Consider the following 7,828-nt stretch of genomic DNA (forward strand, 5'->3'; position numbering starts at 1 on the left):
AAACTTCATGTCACTTTGTCAGTGTCAAGCACTTCACACCTGCACTAAGAAGGTGGGAATGAAAGATGGACTTCTGTGAAAAGGTCTTGGGCAACCAGGTCTGGATGGCTAATGTAAAATCAAAAATAATTTATATATAAAATCAAATATGACAGGCAGCCTTTAGGCATCACAGAGGAGCAAAGTGCAAAACTTCAAATTTGAAAACTATTCTTTGCAATCACCCCTTGCCCTTTGGGCTCCCTAACTTCCTTGCTTTCTGCTTTTGAAAGAACAAAATTATGTTGGTTTTAAGTCACAAGGCATCAAACTTCTGTGCTTTCAGCATTGTAAATCACTGGCTGTCATGATGTGAAAACTCTCAGTCATCAGGCTTATTCCACTGGAAACTAAGGCTTGGGCAAACCCAAAATGTAGCTACTAACAGTGACTGCAAGACATGGAGCCCTATTTCTAGATATGTACCACCCAGCACCTCCAAGGTGATGGGTCATTAGTTCCATGTGACAACACCAATTGTGGCTTTTGCAATCATCCCTAATCCCCATTTAAACCCAGTGCTGGAGCCAGTGGCTCACCTCAAGACACTTGCTGCTGAAAAACGCCTTCCTCAGGGCAGTTCTCTTAAACCTGAGACAACCAGATCTTAAAAACAGAACTTCAGGGATCAACTTTTCCACCCCTACAAGGCAAAGTCCAGAGGGCTGGGAGACAAATTGCTGCTTCCAAAATCACTTACTTATTGGCAGCTCATGGCAAGGCAACAGCTAAGATGTAAGGAGTTGGCACAAGCAGCCTCTTTAGTCACCATCTCTCACAGAAGCTGGTCAGAACTGGGTAAAATGGTTCATCCCTCAAGGCTGATAGCTAAAGCTGTGCTCAGTGACAGTGTCCTAGCTGCACTCCCTGCTGGGCATCCTCCTCCCACAACTGGTGCAATAATGTCAGGCAGCACCTAAATCACATAAGGGGTTTAAAAGAAGCACGCAATAAGAAAATATTTCATGTGGATTACTGCTGCTTTGCCCTGTGGTGTCTGAGCCCTCAGACCCGCCCTGGTCTCAACACTCGAATGAGTCAGGCTGGGGATTAGTAATGAATCCTCCCACTCCCAGGCCATGGGTTTCAGGCCAGCTCGGCTCAGCTGACAGGCAGCTGCCCAAACCAGACACCAAATACACCTGGATGTTGAGTGAACGGTGGATATTAAAGTCCAAAAATCAGACATTCAATATTACATTTAACTACCCACTTTATTTCAGCTAGGATCATGTCCAAAGAGAGCGACAGATAATTTTGTTTCCTCCAGCTGTCCCATCATATGAGCTGTGTTTACTTCAGTGCAGTTAACGGCTGGCTCCCGATGGACAGGAATGCAGCCTGGCCAGAACTGACTCCAGCTCTGACACCAGTGGCACCACGGGTGTTAATCACGTAGAGGTTTCTCAGTAAAGTTCCACACCTTGCACCTCTCTTGCCTTCTCACCAGCATTGCCCAACACCCAGCTGTAGGGAGGCGAGTAGTAACTCAACCTCAAAACAAGCCCCAGGAAGAGGGGTGTCTACCTGTAGGGACAAATCCTGTTCTTACTGGCAATCATCATTACCCATTAGCTTATTGTCATGTGAGTATTACACAGGGATGTATTTATAACTCACAGGTGAGCTTGTCCAAGCAGGTCACCGGATCCTCCTCAAGTGAAAAGAACTAAGATGAATCAGCACTGCAAGAAGCAGATTTTCTGCCCATCAGGTGCAAGGAGAGGAAAAATAATTTCTGTTGAGTTGTATCCAAAGAATTGAATTTCATCAACCCCCTCTAACCCAGAGACTCCAGTACATTTCACCAATGGATCACCAAAGCCAAAAACTGAGCCTTGGATGCATCAGGAACAGCATCCGGAGGTGGAGGTGCTGGATCCTTGGCATAAAATGCAGCCTAAAAGGCCTTGACATGGGTCATGAGAGTAAAAGAACCATCACGGAGCGGCTTTTGCAGCTGAAGGTGACAGAGGCCATAGCACTGATAGAGCTGAGGACACTGGGTCACATCAGGCCAAGGCGCTCTGCAACATTCAGTACCATGTTCTGACCTCGAGACACCCAAAAATCACAGTTGTGTTTGTGTTAAGGGAGTGTGCGGGAGAGGCAGAAATGCTCATTACATCATCTGAAATAATTGGAGCAAACCCAAGGTACACAAGCCCTTTTTCATGCTGGAGAGAGAAGTTACAACCTCGAAGCCAAGGACCAGCTTATGCTCAAAGCAAAAGCTCGGAACTGACTTTCCAAGGCCCCTGCAGCACCCAGAGAAATGGCAGGAACTCGTCAAAGGCAAAGAAAGCCTGTGACTCAGAAACCTTGATCCCACAGGGGGAATCTATGGGGTCATCTCAGGAAGAACTGGGCAGTTTGCTGTGACATACCAGAAGCAGCATGCAGTAGTAACGTCAAGTTGTGCCAGATAAGAGGGGTACGTACCTCTTCAGCTGCAGCCTTGGAAAAGCTACTGGGAAACTGAAAGCCGTGTTGTGAAAATGTGGAAACTGGGGAAGGCTGGGTGGGAACGCAGCACCAGATTCCCCAGTTTCGGAGTCATGCCTGCAACTCCTTTCATACCTGCACAGAGCTCATGGTGGGTGGCTCAGAGAATTTAAAAGGAAAACATAACCACTGGAAATATCTTTCTCCAGGATTTTGAAATGATTTTTTTTGCCTTGGAAGAACAGGCAAGACACCACATGGGTCTGGTTTGAGAGTATTTGGTGAGTGCAGCACATTCATTATAGGAGCAGGGGCAGGACAAAGGTACAGGTGAAAACAGAGGGTTTGGCCGCAGTTAATGCTTTACTTTCTTTCACATATCACTTGCTGCCCACAAAAAAGTACACACATCTCATGGGAGTCAGGTGCCAGCATCTGGTGAAGGATAGGCTCCTTGGGACTGGATCCTTTATGTCCCTCTGGGGAAGCTGGAGCTGATGTCTAAAGTTAACAAAACCCATGGGGAGCTGGTGAGGTGCCCTAGGCCGGAGCAGAGAGGCTGGAAGCTGGGGATGGGGAGAACATGGTGGTCCCTCCAGGCACATCCCCAGGGTACAGCCCCAGCAGGGAGAGGCACCATTAACAATAAAAGCTAAGTGCAGGACAAGATGCCCCCCACAAATATGTCCTGTAGCTCGGGGCTACAGAGTGGTTGCTTCCACGGCTGTAGTAGCAAACTAAGCAGGGCCTAGACCACAGCTGCTGCTTAGCATGAATTTGGCCTGCAGGAACTTACGCTGTCCCTCCAGATGGAAGATGCTGGGTGAGGATGGCTGGATGTCATGGCAGGGTAGCCAGGGGGGGATGCAGTGGTGGTAGCTCCCGTCAGCAGCATGCTTTGCATCAAGGAGTACAGAGCTGCAATGGGCTCTAGGAACCTGGGGGCTGCATAGGCACCATGTGGCCCCAGGGGTCCAGCCCTGCCCAGGGCGCCCAGGGCATGCGCTGTGCCTCAAGGAAGCTTTTCCAGGTGGCCTTTCCCAGGCCTGGTTTCCTGGACAGGCTCTTTCCAGGAGACAGAGACGGGGAAATCCCAGGCAGACTTACTCAGACTTCCTCAAGATGCTGAAATTAGGGCAGCTGAATCCCAGCCCGAGGGAACAGTTGATAAAACAGCACAGGAAGCACAGTGTCAGTAAACTCAAAATAGATTCCACAGAAGATCCTGACTGTGTGTATGCTTCACAGAGCCATGAGTGGCTCTCTGCAGTGTTCTTCACAGCTGGAGGAGGAGCAGGAGCTGATGCCAAGTCCCATGCTGCAGAGCTCTGCTCCTGCAGTGACACAAGGAGCCACCAACCAGCTCCACATCTTTCACTGGAGAACATTGAACCATGCTGGGGAGGTCTGTCCATTTTGCTGGTGCTTCCTGGAGATGGCTACAAGTCCTTTGAGGTAGCTCTAGACATAGACCCTAAAATCATATCTAATAGCTATTAATAAACTAAATTGATAAGGGAAAAGTGTCAAAGGGAAGTAGATAGGAATCTAGATTAGTTCAGTTACATGATAAATTCTTCTGCATACTCTAGTTTCAGTGCTGGACAATTCCCTTGTCCTTCTAACCTATCCCACCTGGGAAATCAACCTATTTGGGGAGTTACTTGCTGATCTCACCACATTTCCCCAGACTGACAGTTTTCAGATGCAGGTGCCTGTAACTTTGCACCTAAATCCAGGTATTTTAGTAACTGAAACAAATCCATCAGAGGGGTAATGTTAAATCGGTGTGATTGCTGTGAAGACTAAGCACTGCCAGTAAAACCAGCTGCATGCTGGGCAGGAGAAAGTGACAGCTGAACCTTTGACAGGCACCAAGGGGTGACAAAAGACAGGCAAAGTGGGTCCTTGTAAGACCACTGAGGCAGAGTCCTACAGCTCTGTCCTCCTTCTCTGTCCCCAGGTTCAGTGGCAGCAATTCTGCAGCCACTCTAGACAATCCATTTTGGTGCTTCATGTCTGCAGCTACAGCAATTTTCCTAAAGTTTAACCTAAATCTCACTCTCTGGAGCCAAGGAGCACTGGATGAACCAAGCACCGCTGTCTCCTTTCTACCAGTCTTTTGCATATTTTAAACCTCCTATCATGCTTCACCTGAAACTTTTCCCCAGGCTGCATCAGCCCCCCTCACTCGCTCCCCTCCTGTGGCTCCCTTTCGCAGGCGAGATGGCTGGTGCTGTGCAGCTCCGAGGGCTCCCTCCCCAGGAGGGTGCCCAAATATGGCCACAGTGCTCCAGCGAGGCACCACGCGTGGCCCCGCATTACTTCATCCCTTGTATATGCAACACACCTATTTATATATTTTAATGGGATGTTTGCCTTTCTCACAACCCTGTGGTATTATTCCTCGTGCAGAGCGTGAGAGCTGTGATCCCCCCCAGGCTTGTTTCCCTTCCAGCCCTTCATCCTCCCCATCCTGGAACGTGCATTTGCTCACTCCCACCCTTCTCTGCAGCACCTTATTTCAGACCTTTCCTCCAATTTATGCTTTTTATCCCAAGTCTGTCTTCTGCAAGGCTTGCATGCCTCCCAGCTCCCTATCCCCTCCAAATTCAACAGGCAGGCAAGCTCCCACCTCTGTCCTCCCCACCGTTTGGGGAATATGGAATTTCCCCAGCTCTGGAAAACTCCTTGCAGCTCATCCCAGTAACTATTAACAGCTATTCTTTGAATATCCTATCAGAGGAGGAAATTAGACTCTATGGTCACAACTGAACTTGGAAAATGTTGGAGGGCTTGTCCTCCCTCCACCTTTCAGAGGTTCACTTTGTCTTCATGTAGTCTGAAAAGCCGTTGTAGACAGTTCCCTCTGCACCCTCGGATGAATTGCAACATTCACAGCTATTGTGAAATCTCTAACTCACCTGAGCTGCCCCTGCTCTTTTCTCTCCTGCCACAGCCCATGACCTTCCCCTGCTGTCACTGATGTTAAAATTTGCTTTCCTTGTTGCAGCTCATCTGCTTAGTGAAGACTACAGGACTTGGGAAAAAAAAAAAAGCAAGAAAGCACTTAACCTTCTAGAGATCATTAGTAGCTTTTCCTTGCCCTGTGTGTAAGGACATATTATTAGTGTACATGGAGATGGCCTTATTGTTGTCCTTGCACTGCAGTTTGCATCTATCAGTTCATGTGCCCCAGGCCAATGTCACACAACCTCTGTGGTTCTTGGTAAAGCCATCATGGAAGGTTCTACCCAGAGGCACCAGCCAGCGAGGACAAGGTCCCACTGGTGGGCACACTGCAGTAGGAGCAGTCCCAGCAACTCTTGGGTTGCTCGGAGATCAGGCAAGCCCAGCAAGGCTGGCACAGTGCTGTGCTGTGTAACAGAGCAGCTCTCGTCAGTACTGTGCCATCACTGCACCATCTTCCCATGGGGTAAAGAAGTCCCAGCAAGGACTTGGGCTAGCAGCTGGGCTGGCCACATCAGCCAGCATCCACCTCTGGAGGCAGCTTTAGACAGGCTCACTTTGATTAATGAAGGCAGCTGGGATTAGCTTCTTTTTAGGAACATTTAAATACAAACCTCTTTTCCTGGAGGCAGCTGAAGTTAGCCAGAGCTCACGCAGAACATGTGCGTGCACCTGCCTTCCTCTGGCTGGAGCCAGGCCATGTCCACGGGAAAACATGGCACACCCTGATCATACTCCCACAGCTCCAGACCCACGGAGGGGGCAGCCACATCCCTGGTACAGGGGTGCCCTGGGAACCCCGGCCACAGCACTCCTGCCTGGAGCACTGCAAGCCCATCAGCTTGGGGAAAGCAGTTCACTATCTGTATAAAAGAAAAACCTCCCAATGCATATGTCAGAGCAATTTGAGTGTCAAGTGGTGTCCAGCTTTCAGCCCTTTCTCAGGAACAACTAAGGATTCTCCTGCAACTGCAGAACTGGAGAGCCTGGATGGGAGGTTATTCCTGATGATGCTCCTACAGGCATCAGGAGCTGCAGGCACAGAGCGGAGCCCGGACGCCGCCCCAGCCCTGAAGCCTGACTGCAAAATGACAGAGCCCTGCAGCTGAGCAGGGACTTGGGCAACACCCATGGGTGCCAGGAGAGACACCAGCAAAGGCCTCGAGTGCACTGGGGCTGATCCCAGCAGGGAGAGGTTTGATGTTTCTGTACTTGGCAGCCCATGCTTTGTCCAGGCAACAGAGGGCTCCCACAAGTGACATCTGACCTGAGCACCCACATCTGACCCCCACCTGCCACCTGCTGCTGGTTGATGTGGTAGGGACAAGCGTGTGCCCAGTAACCCCTGAGGCTGGGTGGGAGGGAGCAGCTTCAGCCCACACATGGGCACAAGGCACAGGGGTGGGTTCTCCATCAGGAACCACGCACAGCTGAGGGCGGGCATCTCCAACACCAGCATGAAAAAGAGATGACATTGGGATGGAAGACAGGCCAGGTAGCTGAGGGTGGGTCTGCAACAGCATGGTGGAGCGCACGGCCACCCCAGGGTACACCACGGGTGACACCTTCGCCAGCCAGGTTGCTGACATGCTGCACCACTCCAGGCTCCTCCTTTCCCCAGACAGCCCAGAAATTTGTCCTGCAACCCAAAGTAAAGCTGTTTTGGCAGGGAAGGGAGTGCAAGTGTTGGGAATCACATATCCCCCAGCTCTTCTGGTGCCATGGAGGGTTCTGCCAGTATGGATCATGCCCTGGACACAACAGGCACCAACGGGAAGGATGTCACCTTCCATTCTATCTTTAGGCACCCATGGGGAGAAGGAAATTGGTACCTTGGCTACAAGGTCCCCTTTAGTGTTTCCCACCAGCAGCACACCTGGTCTGATGGCCTCTCCTGGTCCCCCACACCAAGGTGTCCCTATATCAGGGATCAGCAACAGCAAAGCTGCTCTCTCAGTGAGGAGGGATCAAGTGGGACCCCAGATCCAGCAGGGCCCATCCCACAGTAGCTGCATGGAGCACTGGGGCACATCTGAGATGGTGCTCCGGTACAACCAAGAGTCCAGAGCAACCCAAAAGTCCAGATCCAGCAACATCATGGTGATGAGATGGGTCCAGTGTGAAGCCAGGAAGACAAGCCACAGATAAGGAACAGGTCCATGGTGATGGGACAAGGTGAAATGTCAGTCTGAGGTTTTGGATCAGTAGAGTGCATAACCAGGCATCAGTGGAGCTGAGCTGGATACCAGCACCCCTCCAACACAGCTTCCCCAGGGACTGATGTCTCTAGCTGAGCTTAAATAGGGTTCCTGAGCATGCTTAGAAAATACTTCCCATGCAGGGAAGGCTCTTGGGTGTGGAGAGCTGTCAGGTG

This window comes from Athene cunicularia (assembly GCF_003259725.1).
Source record: "Athene cunicularia isolate RWA chromosome 17 unlocalized genomic scaffold, athCun1 chr17_part1, whole genome shotgun sequence".
NCBI classification, from domain to species: Eukaryota; Metazoa; Chordata; class Aves; order Strigiformes; family Strigidae; genus Athene; species Athene cunicularia.